Below are 19,719 nucleotides of genomic sequence, written 5' to 3'. Positions count from 1 at the left end.
AGCGTTGCAAATATTAACTGAGCCGCCGTTCTTCCCCCTATTTTTCATGCGCCATAAGGCGTTCCTAGTTGGTTTCAGCGATATCCTCGGTGAGCTAAACAAGACGCCTTGTTTATAATTGATGAAAATAAAGGGCGTGGTGTGGGCACTATGTAAGTAAACTTGAAAGACAGGGGAGTAATTATGATATTTGCAGTGAATTACGGAAGCAAGCGATCCGGAGCTTTATGAATGTGTTTTACGAACAAAGCAGAATTTATTGCGCTGCCCTGGGAGAACTGTTAACTCGATCAACCGATATGAAATCTACAGAAATTTGAGAGGGCGGAAGGGGGGGGGGGATGAGTAGGGAGGGAGTACACCGTGGTAAATGTTATGGCGAAGTAACACGTGTGTTCTTGAATTACTGGCGTTTTAAAAATTTCCATTAAGAAGTGGTCGGCAACTTTTTAAAGTATGCGATATAGTTGAGGAAACTAAAACTTTTACTGCAACTGTTCGAAAGGAACAGCTTGGCTGGAAATTCGGTTGTAATTCTCTAAGGTCGCACACATCTGCTGTCTTTTTTCTTGCGAATATTGCAAAGTCATTTATGTTGATTGTACTTCGGTGTGCATAACTTCTACAATACTATTACCTTAACTAGCGATACGTGGTTGCTGTATATAGACTTAAAGTACAATTCTTTGTTTAATTAGAACCATCGTCTGTAGCAAATGTGCATTGTCTGACGTGCGCTGCGCTGCCGCTACTGGGCGGGATCAAGGACCTCATTGCCTTTTGTCCCTGTATCATATGTAGATTTTATATAGTGTCACGAAATAAACGAAAGTTCAAATAACTTTTGGGCCCCCGTGGTTCACCATTTGTGATTGATAAGTAGGTGTATATCTGTTAAATATAAAAATTACTGCCAGATGCATTTCCCTGCTGCTTTTTGACTTATTGTAAAAGTAAATATATATATATATATATATATATATATATATATATATATATAGAGAGAGAGAGAGAGAGAGAGAGAGAGTCAGATCGTCTGCGGTTCCCCCGCCCCCTCGAGAAGTAGTTTGTACGCGACTGTTTGTTTGAAAAGAGGGTCATGTTCCGGGCACTGTATGACGAAACTAACGTCACATGCCTTATTGGAAGCGCTGTAAGCACATAATTACCATGTTTTTCCCAATATTTTCTTATTCGAGGTTCGTAGTACGTTTACCCGGTGTTCTTGATGACCTAATAACGGCATCTTGCTTATGTCTTCGATAGTTAGACGCTTGTTATAAGTAGCGTGTAAACGAAATTCAAAGTTTGTGGACAAAAAACAGCCTTAGGAGAAAATACAGGCAATCCGGAGATTTGTACTTCTGTTATAGGAACAACGCACAATTTATAACCTGCTGGCCCGGGGGGAATGTGAACGCCAACAAGGTCATGTATGGTGAAAATGGAACATTATGGCCAATGTTCCCGCAAAGTCAAACGGGTTTGGAAGAATTACTGCACTTCTAACCTTTCTTTACCAAGTTCCCGAAGACGTTATATGCTGTCAAGGTTAGAAATGATCCCGTCATTTTGGGGCAAAGTTTTAAATTGTGACTTTATAACAGGCAACTGAATTTGTTATTGCAACTGCTTGAAAGATACAGTTTGGCTGGTAATTGGGTTGTGATTCCGCAAGGCCACACAAGTCTTCAGTATTTTCTTTTTTCAAAGGCGAATCCGGGTAGCAAGTGCCGACTTACCTACTGAGCTGCCAGGTCGCTTTCGGAGGTTCAGTCCTGCTTGTTGACGTCCATTCCGAACCTGGTCCGGAACTTGGCTTTGTGCTTGGACGTCGTGTAGCAGGCACTGCTCGCCGGAAGGTTCTCGTCTCTGCGAAGACGGGACAGATTAAGAACCATGGAAGATCGTCTACACGGCACTCAGCAAATGCTCTTTCATTCCGATCACGTGCCCAAGTATTATTGTCTAGCGAAAAATCACAACATACGCGCAGATTCGCTGCCGTAAGCAGTTTGTCGACAATGCGGATTGACTTATTGTCCATCCTTCAAAACAAAAGCCGCTTAATTACTGTTATGTCAAGAATGATAATTGACTTGCGTGCTTACAAAATGTGTTCACATTTGTTTATAAAGTCTATAGACTTTCTACATACTATCATCGTAGGTTAGCAAACGTCTATGAATTTATGACTTTACACTTATCAATTCTATATGCTATATACTATCAAAAATTATATGAAATGTTCACAGAAAATGCCTGCAGACACACCATAGAATGGGAATACACATGAAAATATACTTTGTATCAACTTTCCTTTACAGATAATCAACGGATTGCGATTAAACGAAAATAGATACCCTACCAATTTTTCTTATAGACAGCCTACTGGTTTTGTATAAACGACAATAAATTTATAGAGACAAGGCAGTCTATATAAGTTCTATCGACTGTCAAAATCATTTTGAGTTGGAAGCTTCCCGACATGGTAAGAGTGGCTGTACAGAAGCGCAATTTACCAATAGCCAACCTCAAGTTCCCGCACGTGACATCAGCGGGAATTGCTCCCCTAGTGGAAAACATTAAGTCACCGGTCGCTTTCATTCCCGTCGTAGCAACCACGCCCCCGTTTACGTTGGAGTCCGCCTTACCGGTGTTTGTGTTTACACTTCGGCAAGTGCGGTCCTGTCGTCCCATAAGCTTGGTAAACAGTATTTCTGTGTCGCTCAGTGCCCCAACAGCTTCGCAAACACGGAACAGTGAGCATTTCACTGACCCCGTGAAATTACTCATTTCGGAGAAGTTCAGCGATGAAACAAGCACCGCGCTGTATACAGAGTCAAATCACGGATTTTTCTGTCCGCGTGTCTTCACTTGATACATGCCTCGGAATAAACCGAGTGGCCCTTACGGAAATAGCGACAAAGCTTAGTAAGCTACCTACAGGCGGGCGCGTTTACTCAATGCTCTCGCCTATCGGGAGGAACCGCGGTGCGGGACCACCTGATGAGAAACATTGTCGCGGCTAAATGTACACTGAGTAAATGCAGTAAATGGAATAGCATGTATTGGCAGCAATTTAAAGGGCAAAAATCATGGGATGATATGGGAATTCGACTAGTGGTCGGCGAACCTGGGAGGCGACCGCGTGAAAAAAAAAAAAAAACTGTAGTAGTTTACACAATTGGCAATCGCGCACTGTTTGTCATAAAGCACTTAGTTTAACCCTTGCAAGCCTTTGCGAGTCATTGCACTAGAAGTTTCTCGCATCCCTCCCCAAAACGAAGATCATTTATCAATTTTTTTAAATATGCCGTTCGCCTACTAAGTTACGAGAGAGAGAGAGAGCACGCGCAATACTATGGGGCATTGACGCGATCGCAGAGACACTTTTACAGCGAAGCTGTTATAGGCTGGGTTGCAAGAGATCGTGTGCGGAAACGCAAGTAGATAGATAGACCGGAAGTTAATCAACAATTTTCGCCTCTATGTGTGTGGTGGTTTGGCTCCATGTGCGCGGCGGTTTCACGCCAGCTGTGCCTTAGCACAGGTGTCACAACGGATGATGGATGGCCCATTGGTAGGCCCCTCGCCACCGCCGATGTCTCTTTCACAAGTGTAGCGATACTCGGCGGCGGCACGTCCCACCAATCGTTGTGCCCCTTTGTCTCGTGACGTAGAGATCGCGCTAGCGCTGTTATCAGCAGTTGCCCTTTGGATTCGCTCGCTGTGGGATGGACGCTCATTTAACATCTTCCAAGATCCTGACGTCCGGATTCTGACGCTGCCGTGCAGTGTGCCGCGGCTATGAACACTGTGGCTCATTCGCTAGTCTGTGACGACCAGGCGGACTTGGCGCCGCAAGCGCACCCCTTGGCCATCGCGCTGGGCGAAAACAAGCCGCCTGTGTCCTCGCTCTTTAAGGAACATGCCGAATAAGCTCAATAAAATCAATAATGACAATATATACTTTCACTATAGCAATATTCACTATAGCAGACCCACCATAGTCACAGCTTCTCTGTGCCGGTATTTTGTAGCGATCAATTTCCGGGGCTAATGCCTTTTCGCGCTTATCGCGCGCTTTGTCAGTGGTCAGAGCGACGGTCCGCTCGCGTTATCAACGGGATCAGCCGGCCGTGAGCGGTGGATGATAAGACTAGTATTGGATAAGTCATAAGGCATCCCTACAAAATAGCGGCCCTGAATTCCATCTTCACAGTAGCTGAAGGGCTCTGAATTTTTTTTACATTAGGGCGCTTCTCTGGGGGCGCAGCAGCGCAGCCTAGCCTAAAGTCCCTATATAAGAAAAGTACCGCCATCCACTCATCCTCCGCCGCCTGCTCTCCTAAAGCGCTTGCTTTTTATTGCGATAGCAATTATATGGACACTCAAAAGCAGATTTCTGCCGTCGGCGTCGCCGTCGCCGTCGCTGTCGCCGTCGCCGTCGCCGTGAGGTTCCGTATGACGTCATTTGGAGAAGAAATCGTCGCCGCGCGCCGAACGCTGTATGTGCGAGTGAAAGGGCGCGAGGGGCGCGTCTTTCACGGGGAGTGAACGCGCGGCTGAGAACAAACGCGCGTTCTGCGCCGTGCTCGCTTAAGGGCTGCAGAAGTAGGCGTCTCTTTTCTCCTTTACAATCACCATATATGTAGAGCAAACGCGCCTTCTTCAGACGCGCGAGAGGCCGTGGGGGAGGGGGAGGGAAGGGAGGCGACGTTTAGCTGCGGCACCAAGTGCCTATTTATATCAGAGGCTCCAGCAACAGTCACCAACGCCGCACGCATTTTGAGCTAACGCGGGCAAAACGCCGATGGCGTCGACAACAGTTCTGCGTGTTGTTGCTACCAAAGCCGCTCACCTTACTTCGTATGACATTGCTGTGTTGCTATCGCATTCATTGCTTCGCCCTTAGGGCGAAACTGTGACATTTTTCTTTACTTTTTGCTTGCGATAGCCAAGTCCACGATGGCGCACCTAGAAAGTCTACCTTGAAGATTTCAGGCCGGGCGCGCGCCGCCGCCACCACCGGCGACTGCGGCTGCGCAGAGGACTTTCAACATGGCTCTGAGGCGGGAAAAAAATATAAAGCAGTGAAAAGCGCGCGCTATCATCGTCCAATCGGAGATACAGGAGAGAGAGACGCGGCGTTTATCAAATGATGGCGGTACTTTTCTTCTATAGGGACTTTAGCCTAGCCGAGGTTCTGAGGTGCATACCTGCTAAGCTTAAATTTATTTTTAGTGTATCTTTATAATTCTTTGCAGGGCACGCCGAAGTGGTTTGGTTAAATCGGGCACCTGGCGTACGGAAGCGGCAGCGCTCACGATGTTCGTTAAACATGCTTGTCCCTTCGTATCAGTATCACGTGGCACCCACGAAGCGACGTGCCTAAAAGAAACTCCAAATGGGGAAGCTTCTTCGAAACAGGCTCAGACCAATAGCCGAGAGCGTTGATGCACAGCCCTGCATGTTATATGAGTATGCGCATAAACGTATATTATAATAGCGAAATAAAGAAAATGCAATAAATGTTTTAAAGCGAATCTCTATATCCGTCGCCTGTCCAAAGATAACGATCACCATCATCAGCATTGGCTCGAGCGTCGTCTTCTTCCAGAGCTGGCTGCGTTGCCGCTCATCATTCTGGCGTAGAATTTCACTTCTCTTCTGCCGCGTTTACGTGGGTATATGCCATTCAATGTCTTACGTTACCGACAGGTTTAATTCTGAAACAATTTAATTTCGAAGAATCGCAAGCGGCAATGGTGGGCGAATGCTGCTAACCACGCCGCCGAGCAAACTCGAGTCATCGAACGCAAGCGATAACGGCCGACTGCGGGCCTGCCGTCAGTGACGTCGTTCTCTTCGTCGCAGCCGAACGTGTGCGTAACTTCATAATTAAGAGTACTTTAATGCATCGTCGTGATTCACCCAGTGATAAACACAGGGACCACATGTTTCAGCTTGGCTGGTTAATCATCTGTACGGAGATTTTCTTATATATAGTTATCCTCTTGCTCAGTCTACTTGACCACCCAAATTATGACCCCCAGGAAATGCAGAAAACACCCGTGTACTTATATTTAAGTGCACATTAAGAACCCCGCGTGGTCCAAATCAATCTGGAGTCCCCCACTACGGCGTGAATCATAATCAGATGGTGACTTTGCCCCGTAAAACCCCATAATTTTTTTTAATTTAAAGTTTAACTTTAGACGGCTGAAAGTATGTAGAAGACAAATAAGACAACACGTGTTCGTTCGAGTGCCTTCAGCAAATTATAAGATACAGTTCAAGACAAGTTCACAAGCAGGCAGCGGCCCGTGCATTTTGCTCACGGCTATCTTTTCCCGCTGTGTGCGGTTGCAAGAAATAATATTAAAAGCTGTCACCGACAAATAAGTTTATCAAGCGGGAGCACGAACATGCCCTTCTGGGGGCATCTATCACTGCGTCATCATTTGCTTCTGGTACAAGCGGTCAAAGGCGATCCGGCGTTTCTGGTCTCGTTTCCAGCCGCTTTGAAACGGTCCTTCCTAAATATTTGCGCGATAAAAACAGGCGATTACGATCGTAAGCTGTAAAGCACACTTCTGGCGCCAGATAAACTGCAGAAGCTTTATCCGCCAATATCATCGTGAAGCAACACCGCGTCTATAATCTGACGTCTCCGTTAGCGACGGACGGTATTGCCAGTATTGCGCACTGGCTTTGCATTGTCGAGCATGACTAGATGGTTAATCAATGCACACAATCACGTCCTGGAGTGTCATGTGTGGTTTTTAATTATTCTTGTACTGAGTGGATGGTTCCGTGGGCTAAATGTGCCTTTAGCTACAATACATCACCAAAACGTGACCCCGTGGCATTACCTTTAGTCGTTTTAGATTTATTAGACAGCTGTGACTTCTGGTGAATCTGTAAGACAGGGTTGAGATAAACGCTACCCGTGAACAACAACAAAGCACATTACAGATGTATGCAGAAGAAATCCGGCTTTTCGCATCTACTGTTACCAGTACCGCACCGTAAGCGTTGCTAATACGTTTACAAAAGTTTTCCATATTATCTGAAGCATCCATCTTTTCTGCACGCATCGACAGGCAGGTTGATAGGTTCGGAAAAGTGTTCCCTAATTAACGTCCCCGTAAAAACCATCCTGCCCACCATACCTCAGTCGCCACCAACCAAGTATAATAAGTTTCGAACTAATTTGCAATCTTGGCTGTTTGAACAATCACAGCAGTTATCATTTACGGTGGATCGGATGGTTTGGACGCGTGGCACATATGTGCGTGTAAACAATCCAGTCTATCGTACCACAATCTTACGAACATGGCATTAAACCAATTACCAACGAGCTCAGAACGGGTTTCGCACCGGTTCCTAGTCCGAGCTTGACGAGGCGTCGTCGGAAACATCGGATGGTTTTGACGCACATGTAACTCGTAAAATGCGATAGATCATTTCAAGATCTACCGCGTTCCTGTTGATTCCAACGGCGCCGCGCCATCTCGGGCAGTAAGTACATAATATCGTGGCACAAAAGTACTTTCCGTTACTATATTCACAAGAATAGTCAACGTAAACTAACCTGGATAGTCGGGAAAGTCATGAACATTGCGCGAAGACTGCGGCGTCGCGCTCCGAGAACCTGCAGCACGGCGGCGAGGGAAGAGACTGAGTTATCAGATCACGTGAAGGATGGCGTCATCGACTGATGTTGCCAGACGAAATGTTAAATTCAAGCTGAAATTCAACTTGAATTCAACGGGCTGGATTTCAAGGCCACGGAGCCGGAACACTGCGTCGCATGGTCCAGCTAGGGAACGAGGTGGCTTGAAGCCAGCACGAAGGCTGTATATGATTGTGCAAGTCTCCCTACAGTTGCAATTGATTCTTTCTTTTTGTATTCAATTGTTTTCTTCAATTCATTGTTTTCGCTTTCTGAACACTTATGTTCACATCGTACAAAATGTCGTATCACTACATCGAGCAAGCGCGCTGAAGCAAAGCGCTCATCGTTGTGTGCGTGTGTTGTAATTTGCTCATCTCTTCACGTCATTTATTTATACTCATTATACAATCAAATGTTGCTAAAAAGGTGGCCACGAATGTTGCCGCCATTTACGATATCATCAAATAAATGAAATCAAATCATTTTACTGCTTTCAAGTTGTGAAGCTTCGCAGAACTCGATTGCTTAAGCCTGGGTCAGTATATTCTGTTAACCTCGTACCCCATCTTTGTTTATCGCTGCCTGTCACGGAAAGAGGCCGACAGCGGGAATAAGTAGGCGTTGGGAGAAATGACAAAGTACAAAGGAAAAGAAATTACTAGAGTCAATGGCGGCTGCAAGCATGGTGCTTCACTCAACATGGTAATGGTGGTTTGCAGATGGATTTGCCTAAACTTCACCCTTCTGCATTCGATGGGCTTGGTGGCTGCAAATTCATCACTTTCAACAAATCGCTGTGTTGTTCGGTCAAGAATTTGCATTCAGCGTTTAGAAGCGTATGAATGCGTTTTATTTTTAAGGCGAAGCAATCTTTGCCTTATTATTGGCACTTTGCAGCAGGTAGGTGGGTAACAAGGTAGGTAGGCTCCTGTTTCGCCTCTCTTGCCTCCCTTTAATAAAATATTGTGTGACCGATGGTAGAATTGAACTTCTGTCGTCGAGCACAGCAGCCCGCTGCTCTAACCATTAGGCCACGATCTTTTTTTTTTCTTCTTTATGACCATTAGACCACGTTTTTTTAATATATTAGGCCACAATCGCTCGCATAATTCTCTCGTTTCGAAGACAGCGACCTTTGCTTTGGCTTGGTGCCTATATTCGCATGTATGGGATAACCCACTACGGGGGATCACCCATGAATCGGGCGGCAGTTGGTATAAAAGGGAAGGATACTTAAAGGAACTAAACCAAATTTTTAAGGACCTTGTTTTTGAAGGCGCAACGAAAACCTCACCCTCTGTAATGTTTACACCTGCAGCGGTTACTTCAAAAAGCGCGAAGATATTTGGTAAGCAGAATTTTTCGATCTTAACAGCCAAGAGCCCCTCCTCCAGCAACGCTGAGAAGTGTGAACGAAGACGATAGCCCGCCTCGCAAGTTGAGAGAGCCGCCCATCGTTCCACTTTCACGGGACCGTGTGTAACTTCAGTTAACCACCTGCATTTGGTCCTTTGCAACCCCTTTTGCAAATAAAAAGCTGGTACGATACGTTTGCGTTGTCGTACAGACCTTTTTATAGTTGTACCAAGTTTTTCCCCAATTTGACTCGCCCCCGTCGTCTCTATTCTGTCGACGACCTGGCGCCGGGTCTCGCTGGAGTCCACTCTTGCGGGGCGTTCTTGAAGAGTCGTGTTGAAGCCAAGAAGCTGTTGTTGCGGTAACCTTGCCGTCTTCCCGTAGAGCAGCTGAAATGGCGTGGTGAGAGTGACTTCATGTTGTGACGTTTTTAGAGCGAAAACCGCAGCAGCTACGTAGTCATCCCAGTTGTCGTGTGTGGGACAGACGCAGGAAGAAATGGTGTCTTTTATGGTGCGATTGGTGCGCTCGATCTGTCCAGCTGTTTGTGAAGGTTGAGTAGACGCTGAATCGTGTCGTATTCCATGTTTAGACAAGCAATCTTTGGAGGCACGCGACAGAAATGCTGTGACATGATCGGAAATCAGCACCTTCGGATTACCATGCCGGAATACGAGGCACTGGTTAATAAATGTCACGACATGAGTGGCTGCAGAATCAGGGACGGCTCGAACTTCTGCCCACTTAGTCTGGTAGTCCATGGCCAAAATGAGAAATTTGTTTCTATGCTTGCTGCGAGTAAACGGGCCCATGCGATCTATGCCCGAGATATCGAACGGTTCGTTAGTAGGGGCGATTGGTTGTAAGGGCACAGGTTGTGGGTTTGTGACAAGCTTACGAGCTTGATGAATGGTGCAGGATGGCACGTGCAGGTAGACATCGGCGTGCATGCCAGACCACCAAAATCTTTTCTAACACGAGCCAGATTCTTCTGCTGACCCAGGTGGCCAGCTGAGGGCGCGTCGGGACACATGAGAAGTATGGATGGTCGCATGGCCACAGGCACCACAGGTAGGTACGATTCGCTTCATGTACGTCGATGATAAAGGATGCCCTTTCGCATTGTATAAGCCGATGAAATTCTCTCGAGGCAGCGTTTAATTGTACTGGTATCAACAAGAGGCGGCGGACGATGTCGCAGATTTTGGTACCCGTCGACTGTGCAGCTCGGAAATCGTGTACTGCAAATGCCGGCGCCGAGTTCTATACCTCGTGTTGGCGATATTAGCGTGCAAAGCCTAACGCAAAACTAAGGTAGCGTTTTTTTTTTTTTTTTTTTTTTGACATGCTGGGAAGTAAAGCCTAAGTTCTTGGATAGCTCAGCAATAAAATGTTTAAAAATTTTGCTTCTACATTGCTTTTCTTTTTACCTCAAATGGCATGTAATTATTCTTGGTAGGAATGCACTCACCACTGCTATAATTAAAGGGGATCAAGTTGTTCTAGTTTTCCTTGGTGTGGAATGGTGACTAGGCCTTCTTGGATTAAAAAACCTTTCTAGCACCAAGCGGCCCCAATACGAGAAATTCCTTTATATTCTATGCAGTTATGGTGTCATTATGGCTCTGCGGTTTCCGCGCGGAGTTCAACAAAATGAACCCAGCAGTCGAATTAAGGAAACCAGTCATGACAAAATAACACAGCTTGAACAGATGATGCACTCTTTAATGTTCTCTGTGAATATTGCATAATGGCTTTGCGTTTTGTCTTCAGGAAAGAGCTACTCGACGCAGGTTTTATAGCCACGGAAATAAATCACGTGGCGCTAATCTAAATCGAGCGCTACGATGGCAAAGATGCAATGAAATCAAAAGCTTCACGCTACGGCGAGAAAGCCTGGAGATAGCAGAGAATAATGTCAGCCGTCTGTTCAATAAACCCATAATGTGTGATGAGGTAAGATTATAGCGGTTGGACGAGCTGGCTAAATCTGGTCGGCCCAATCTGTAATCTGTGCCCAATCTGTGCTCCTGCTCAAGTCAGTGCGTCGTTATCGCTGATGTTTTTGTCTACAATGTTTGTCGCTCACCGTGAGAGATTAACCAAGTGTTTTATCCACACGAGGATACTTTCACACTGACTACGTAGAGATGAAACAAAAACGAAAGAAAAAGCTCGCCCACCATATTATAAATCAAAGTCTTAACTTTACAGCAATGGGCTATCGGTGCTTCGGGAAAGCTAATTAAACACCAACGTATATCGTGCAGCATTTGTATTCTGCATATCTTCCTTGGATTTGTTTGTTGCACCACCTCGGAGCATTACGTGAAGCATGGACGGCAATTCCATAAAGAAAGATGTGCGCATCCAAAAGTGGTGCAACCTGAACACATGGCGGCGTATGTTACGTTTGAAATAATCTACATCCGCAAACTGCGCTAACAGTTGCTACAGCCTGCAGTTGTCGCGGTAAATAAGTACAGAACGGGAAGGATCGCTGAAGTGCGCCGATATGATAACAAAGTTAGCCGGCCGGATGAAACTTTATTGTGCAAGGTGTTATGCAAGAACGAAGCATAGAATACACACACAAGAAGCACGAACACGGTCAGCGTATTGTCGCCATTGTCCACTTCTCAGAGCAACCACTTGACAAGACGTGATTTGACATGCAACGTCTCCATCACCACCCTTTCGACGCATGCCTTCTTGGAGTTGTCGCCATTGGAGGGCTCATCCAGCAGGAGTATCGCCATCTCCGGACGCAGTGTTGATAGACAGTTCGCCCAGGTCCTTCCCCTGCGAAGGCAGCCGTCAAGGTGTTTGTGAAGCAATTCACACAGATCCCATGATAAAGTTGTGGTTATTGCTGATTTCAAAGAGGATGAGTATACCTCCTGCATTTGTGAACCGACTTTTACAATGCCAGAATGGACACTGATCGAAGCCGTACACTATACAAGCTGATCATTTGTAGGTTCTATTGAATTAAAAACAATCGCCTGTGGCTGATAGCATAATTGTTGTCCTTGAGCTGGATTATTCGAAGAGGCGCATTACTAGCGCGAGAAATCGAAGCATAAATTCATATAATTAGCAAGAATTCACTATATAACAAATTGATAAAATATTTATTCATAAATTGATGAATAAATTCATAAATGATAAATTAGTCATTATTGTATCATGGTAAATTAATCGCCATGTTAATTTATTTTTGTTTCAATAATTCAATTATTAAGCACCGGCAATTTCCACTATGTTGTCCTTGGTGCCTGGTTATGGGCTTCTAATGATATGATTAATAAAAATCGGTCCCCTCGGTTCCCTTTATTCTCGTTCCTTACATAACGAGGGTCTCGAATCCGACAATTAGCATTGATGCCTTCAGGTAGCATGTGTGGGTTTATTGACCAGTTGCATTCACGCAATAAGATCATGTACTCGTGACGCCTGCGGCGGTAAGGATGTTCCACATCTGCCACCAAGGTTCGTGAGTGGTGTCTAGATCGGTCGTCTGGGAGCGCTGAAATTTGGCGCTATCACGCACTTGTTTTTGAATTTCGCGGGCTTTCTTTAAAGGCACTTACAAGAAGCTCCATCAATGGTACTTAGTTATAAACACTTCAGTGAGCCATTTTTAAATGTGATCTACAACTTCTGTATTGACACTTTCTTAGTGAAGGCAATATTTAAAAAATTAGCCAATTAGTTTATAGTAATTTGGTTTTCAAAACACAAAAAAAATGCCACAGACTAGGACATGCGAACCTCAACACCACTGAGTAGGTTTGAGCTTCCTAGCACACTCCGTCGTTTTTAAAACATTGGCTACATTTAGATGGGACACCCTGTATAATATATACATGTATATATAGCAAGGAAGCTAGCGCATACTCTCACATGTCGCTAGCATTTCTGTGAAAATTCATTTTCACCTTACTTTCAATCATCGATTATTTGCCCCTGACTAATGCTATGTGTACCTTTTCGCTGCGCTCGAATCTACATCTGCCACCTTGCGTTCTACAGGGTCCATTTCGTTGAATACAGTAATGACAGTTAGGGCAATGGCATATGGTTTATTATGAAGACAACAGTTATGTGCAAGTGTTATCCGTGTACGTGTGCTTACAGGCGCACAGGCAAATAAACTGTTTTAAAGGTGAAACCGATCTGAATGTTTAAGCACACACACGCGGGCTAATATATCACGAAGTAAACGACGGTTTCAAAACAATAACGGCATCGGAACAGATTAAAATGTAAAGAGTGCAGCGTTACGTACACTTCTTGACAAGTATAATTGGAACATGGGAGCTGTAGCCGAACTGCATCCCAATTCCATCCAGCAGCCTGAAGGCTACGAAAGGGCATTGTGGATGAAATGCTACGAACGCCTGTCGTAGCGCGTACATATTAACATGTCTTGCTTCCCCGAAGAGCATTGGAATGCAGTGCGGCCACAGTTACCGTATTCCAATTAGCGTTTTAATTAACGTTACCTCTGAGAACGATGTTCACACTCGGTGTCGCAGTGTCGGTAGTGCCGCCTCGCACGATTGCGTGTGCTTGAGCTTCCGTGAGCTTGCAGCTGAAACGTGTGCGAGCAGCCTTCCTCGGCTCTTCCCTTTGGCAGTATACGCGCATTGGCATTACCGCCACCCGCTCCCCCTCCCCCATTTCTGGTTGTCAACAAGCTGCAATAAATTGCTATCAAAGTACTTACCTTCAAGTTAAGAAAAGCATGCCTTGCATGCATGCGCGCTCAGCAGCACTGACGTCACGAATGTGAAGTAATTCGCAGGATCTTGATGCTGGCGTGAGAACATAAATGGCTGTGAAGATAAGGCGAACACGGTGGTGTACGCGAAAGCGCATGCGCGAGGACATCCGCCGCGACTAACAGGGTAGTTAGTGCTGCTCAATGGAAACAGTCATCGGCTTCACTGCAAAACAATACGCTCCAAGGAGTTGACTTCACCGCAGCACAGACCATTGAAAAATTATATGTATTCAGGCTGTGTTGACAGAATGTTAAGCCTCGCAATGAATAAGTAACGCCTACGTTTCAAGATTGGAGCCATCGCACTTGCTCCTCACCTTTCTCCCTTTCCTATGCTTCGGGCTCCCTTCCTATTGGACTACCCTTCACACGTGACGCCCCTCCTCTTTCATATTGCATCTCCCATCTACATCACGTGCGGGCGCTGCACTATTGGGCGAACATGGTTCATTGGGCCCTTTTTCTCTCTTACAAATCGGCGTGAAAGAGCGCGTGAAATGTTGCTACGTCACGTGATGGCTGCAGTCCGTTGGGAAAAAGCAAAATAGCTGCAACAAAGGGACCATTTGTAATGGCGCCTTTGTTCTAGGAAGGAAACTGCGTATGCATTGATGGTCTTTAGAAGTGCCTGTAATCACGTAAAAAAATTTTTACCCACGACCTGTGCAGTGCTGAAACCACCTTCTTCGCGCGTTTTGTATTTAGGTGCAGCCAACACAGTGTCCCGGCAAATCGGTAAATACTTAAATATAATAAAGAACGGAAAATGAAAGGACGGAAATTTCTGATGGCCGTACAGTAACCCTCTAGCTATGGCCGCCGATACCTGAACGATGCTCAGCAATGCGGGGATTGGGGTAGGGGAAGGACAGAACGAGAGAGGATAGTACAGAGGATAGAGGAAAATTAAAAGCATATTTTACCGTGCTTTTACTATTTACAAGTTTATCCATAGTTAGCTTCCGGAGTTAATTCCGAAAGAGAGTATGTGACCCGGCCCCGCATACCCACACTGTTCACATAAAGCTGCCGACTGTCGAGGTCCGACTGCTCGAGGAAGTCGGAGTGTTTTGGCAGCGGCCTCCCGCGCGCGAGCGTGACTGCGTGGTCATGTGAGCACATCTGCGTGGTGGTTCCGCAACCCGTGCGCGAGAATTCCTCCCGCGGTGACAAAAAAAATCAGGACCCATTCCACTCTGTGAAGGTGGATGACCAGCGAAGCTGTTTACCGCACGACACAGATGTGACACAGAATTTAGAACAAAGGTCCGAAGATATTTATTGTCCTGATCGGTGGTCATCGTAACGATAGGTACGCACACACTATTCGCATATCACCTCTGTTGTTAAATCTGTCCGTCACGTAAGACAGTGAATTGCTCATACCCCGTTTAAGCAATGGCTCATACCCCTGTAAACGCGGCCTCCCCATTACGACGACAGAAGGGAAATAATACGCTGGAATGATGAGCGCCAACGAAGCCAGCTGTGGAAGAAGACCACCACGCTCGAGCCAATGCTGGTGATGAAAGTTCTCCAGCCCGGCGCCACAAAACCCCATCTCGTGTCCATAGACAGCGAAGTTATAAAAATGCACCGCACCACAGGAGGATGGTCTCCATATCAACCCAGTTGTGCCACTTGTCCGTAGCGGCGAGACCGAGGAGTTACCTGCGCACTTGGGTCCACACGCACCCTACACGCAACCGTAGCAACCCCGCCCGTTGTGTCCGCGAATTATTAATGCGAAAGCATTATATGACTCAGGAGGCGGGAAATCCGGCGTTGGTGTGACCACACGATGGTCCAAAAAGGCTGCGAACCCTCGGCCTTTGGAGTTATTTTCATTTGAAAACATATATACGTTTTGCAGGAAAGCGAAAGCGAGAAAGTAATTAAGACACTGGTAATTAAGATATAGTTAATTAATCCACTCGATCCCACGACCTTTGGTGGGAGTCAAACCCAGGACCTTGCGTTGTGCGCAGCTTGTGACGAACACCGTCGGTCACGTGACGTCGCGACGCTCTAACGCACGTGGCCGCAGTGGTTTCGTATTCGTCGACGTAGGGATAACTAAGTGCCGCTTGAATTTTTTTTGCATGCGGTGATCACGGGCAGCTTCTATACGCACTCGATACGCCGGTCGGGATTCTTTTGTTGGAGGCGGCGTCGTATGGTGCATGGCAGCACGTCTTCGCTGTTCAGGGCAACGTCATGGGCGGCAGCTGTTGGGCGCTCGCCGCAAGCTCATCGGCGTTCTCGTTGTTAGGCTGGGCGCAGTGGTTTGCCTAACAAGCACACGGGACATTCAAGAGACATTTTCGTGTCAGCGCCACGCGTGGTCAATTGACAAAAGGGTCTGGGAATTGCACGTATGCACTGTCCCGTGATAGGTGCCATGGGCTTAACAGATGTAGTGAACAATGATGTCATCATCACCATCAGCCCATTTTTGATGTCCACTACAGGACGAAGGACTCTCCATGCGATCACCAATTAACCCGTCTTGCGCTAGCTGATTTGAACTTGCGCCGGCAAATTTACTAACTTCATCACCCCACCTAGTTTTCTGCCATCCTCGACTGCGCTTCCCTTCTCTTCGTGTACATCCTGTAACTCCAATTGTCCACTGGTTATCCATCCTACGCATTACATAGCATAGCCAGCTCCATTTTTTTTCTCTTAATGTCAATTAGAATATCGGGTATCCCCGTTTGCTCTCTGATTCACACCGCTCTCTTCCTGTCTCTTAACGTTAAGCCTAACATTTTTCGTTCCATCGCTCTTTGTGCGGTCCCTAACTTGTTCTCGAGATTATTTATCATAACCACTAAGTTCCTGCCCCATATGTTAGCACTGGTACAACGATGATGATTGTACACTTTTCCTTTCAACGACAGTGGTAAGCTCCTAGTCAAGATTCTGCAATGCCTGCCATAGGCACTCCAACCGGATTTTATTCTTCTGTAAATTTCCATCTCATGATCAGAGTCGTCTGTGATTAATTGACCTATGTAAACGTACTCCTTTACAGAATCTGGAGGCTGACTGGTGATCCTGAATTGTTGGTCTCTTGCCAGACAAATGAACATTATCTTTGTCTTCTGCATACAATGATGCAATGGAAGTTGAATAAACTGTGTGCGTGCGTGCCTGCGCGTGTGTGTCGGGAAAGCCAGTTCGTTACGGATAGTGATTGGAAAGCAGTGCTCAAACACTGCTGTGAAATTTTATATATTACCTACTTCGATTATCTTCTTCGGTCTCTGCTGCCACCAGTTCTGAGGAACAAGAACTGGCGGGAACAAGGGCGAACACGCAGCAAAAGTGAAAGCGAAGGCAAGGGAAACGCCAACGCGGTGCGCAGAGCAGTGCTGCATACCGGGCCTACGCATTGGCTTCACTGCAACACAAGACACTACAAGTAGTCGGCTTCACTACAGCAAAGACCACGGGAAAAAATGTTGACCGCTTTGGTCGGAAGCTAAGCTTCGCAATGAATAAGTACAGGTAAATCCTCTCTGCTAACCTCCATGTCCCAGTCCTTTCACTCCCCTATCACCTACTCTGGTGGCCGTCGTTCAGGTGCCGCAGCCTACGGTAAATGTTTACAGCGCGGTCTTTTATTTTATTTTCATAAACAATACTAGTGCATACAACATATACTACGCATTGGCTTCACTGCACGACAAGAAGCCCCAAGTAGTCGGCTTCACTGCAGCACAGACCGTGGGAAAAAAATTTAGGCTGGTTTTTGCGAAAGTTAAGCCTCGCAATGAGTAAGTAACGTCATCGATTAAAGTTTCGCGCCACCAAACTTCGTCTTTCTCCTGTGCCTGGGCCTCCCACTCCCTTTCTTCTCCTTCCAATTGGACTACATTTCACATCGCGTGACACCACGCCCTATGTTTTTTTTTTTTTTTTTTATCGCTTCTCTGATCGCGGGCGCTGCGCAGCTTTACTACAGCCTGGACATGACTCATCGTACCACAGTGCATCGGGCTTTGTCGGCCAGAACGGCGTGAAATCCTGCGTAAAAGGGTGCTAGGTCACGTGATGGTTGTTGTCCAATAGGAAAGAGCAAGGTAGGAGCACGTGCGGCGGCAACAGGAGAAAGAAGGACAGAGGGGGCATTGGCGCTAAGTTTCGAAGAAGGGAACTGCGCGTACTCTGAAAGGCTTCAGATGTGCCCGAAACCACCCGAAATGGCGTAAAAAGATTTTTTTTTTCCCACGGTCTGTGCTGCGGTGAAGCCTACCTCTTGCCACGCTTTGTATTGAGGCGCAGCCGACGTACCGAAGCGTACTTTTGGCTCAAATGGCAATTTTTTTCGCAGCCCTTATGATACATATTGCGGTGAAACCGACGCATGCTTTCGCCTGTCGTTAGCATCTTTGTGACTTCATTGAACTAATGAATGAAGCGTTAGCTCGGTGCAGCCTGGCGATCACAGGTAACCTAGTCCATGTTGCTGCGGCTCGAGGTGGCGTTTGGGCCAGGAATCCGCCAAGCCCATTGATGAGTACGTCCAGTAGTAGGAATAAGGAGAAATGGTTGAATTTACACTATGTACACTGGCCCCTGGTACGGAAGTCCACTTCATCAGGAGCATATTAAACGTCTGAGTTCGCATCAGGACACGTCAGAACCACTCTCACTGCACCATACGTGCTCCGCTTTTAATACCGTCGTCTTCCCTAGGAGACGAAACTGGGGCAGCGTCGGTAGCTCGGCCAATTTTAATTGTTGAATCCGTTCCGCCGGGCCGGCCTCCAAAGCCACACCCCCGCCCCCGCATTCTTGAGTATGCGTGGCCACCTGGGAAACTTATGGCGAATTCCATTGGGAGAAGAGGAGCAGGGCGCCGCGCAGTGCGGAGTCGGTGACAGCGCAGTGAGAGTAAAGAAACTCGACCCGCCACTGGAATACGGGGTGCATTCGGAGAGCAGGTGGGAGGGGGACGTGTGAGGAGAAATGTACCATGTGACTAAAGCAATCGACGTCCAACCATTCTCTGCGGGAAAGCGGCAAAACACGCGCGATCGTCTTCTGATCTGTCGGGCGTAACGCTGTCACCGTTTCCAGCCACGTACTACATACTTTTATGCAGTGCTGACGCATCCTACAACGTTTTCGCCTGCGAAAATCATCTGAAACTGCAACTTGAATCTGAAGTTGAGCTCCAGCAGGTCGAGCGTCTCAAGCACTTCAGCAAGGCGAAGACGCTTTGCTGCCCCTGTCTCCCGCGCATCCGACGAGAAGCAAGGCGGACTAGAAATGCCAGGATCTGTCGCTAAATCGCTGCGAAGCTCGCTCGTATCACCGACGTCAAAATCAGCGATGCTAAAACGCCAACTACGCTTGGCTGCCGCCATTGCCGCCGCGCGCGCCGGCTGAAGACAAATAAAATGAAATGAGGAGGATATGACGGTTTAAGTCACGTGACTTCCTCCGTACTACGCTTTTCAGGCGAGAGCAGTCCGGACTGCTCCCGGCTGCTCGCGGCGCAGCGAAACTGCTCTTGTTCTACCACTGGATGACGGCTCTCCCACTCCTGTTCGACCACTGAAACACGTCGCCTCTGGAACGAACACTTTCAGCGTGCTTTTGACCAAGAGTGCTCCTGTTCTCCCAATGGAATTCGCCATTAGCTCGAAGCTGTTCCCACGGTTTTGGGCGACGACGGCCGCTTTCATCAATTAGCGGGCTTTGCGTGACGGCCCTCTTCTCAGGATCATGATTTGGTAGTAATGAAGCGGCGAAGCGGTGCATGACTAAGTGACGTCATGGCCGAGGCACCCTTCCAAGGTGACGCCATGGCAGAGGTACCCTTCCGTTGTCCGTTATCCAACAGTTAAAATCCTCTGGAACATGCAGCCTGGCCTCC

This window comes from Dermacentor silvarum, chromosome 11, assembly GCF_013339745.2.
Source record: "Dermacentor silvarum isolate Dsil-2018 chromosome 11, BIME_Dsil_1.4, whole genome shotgun sequence".
Taxonomy (NCBI): Eukaryota; Metazoa; Arthropoda; class Arachnida; order Ixodida; family Ixodidae; genus Dermacentor; species Dermacentor silvarum.
Note: the sequence above shows the minus strand (reverse complement) of the source record.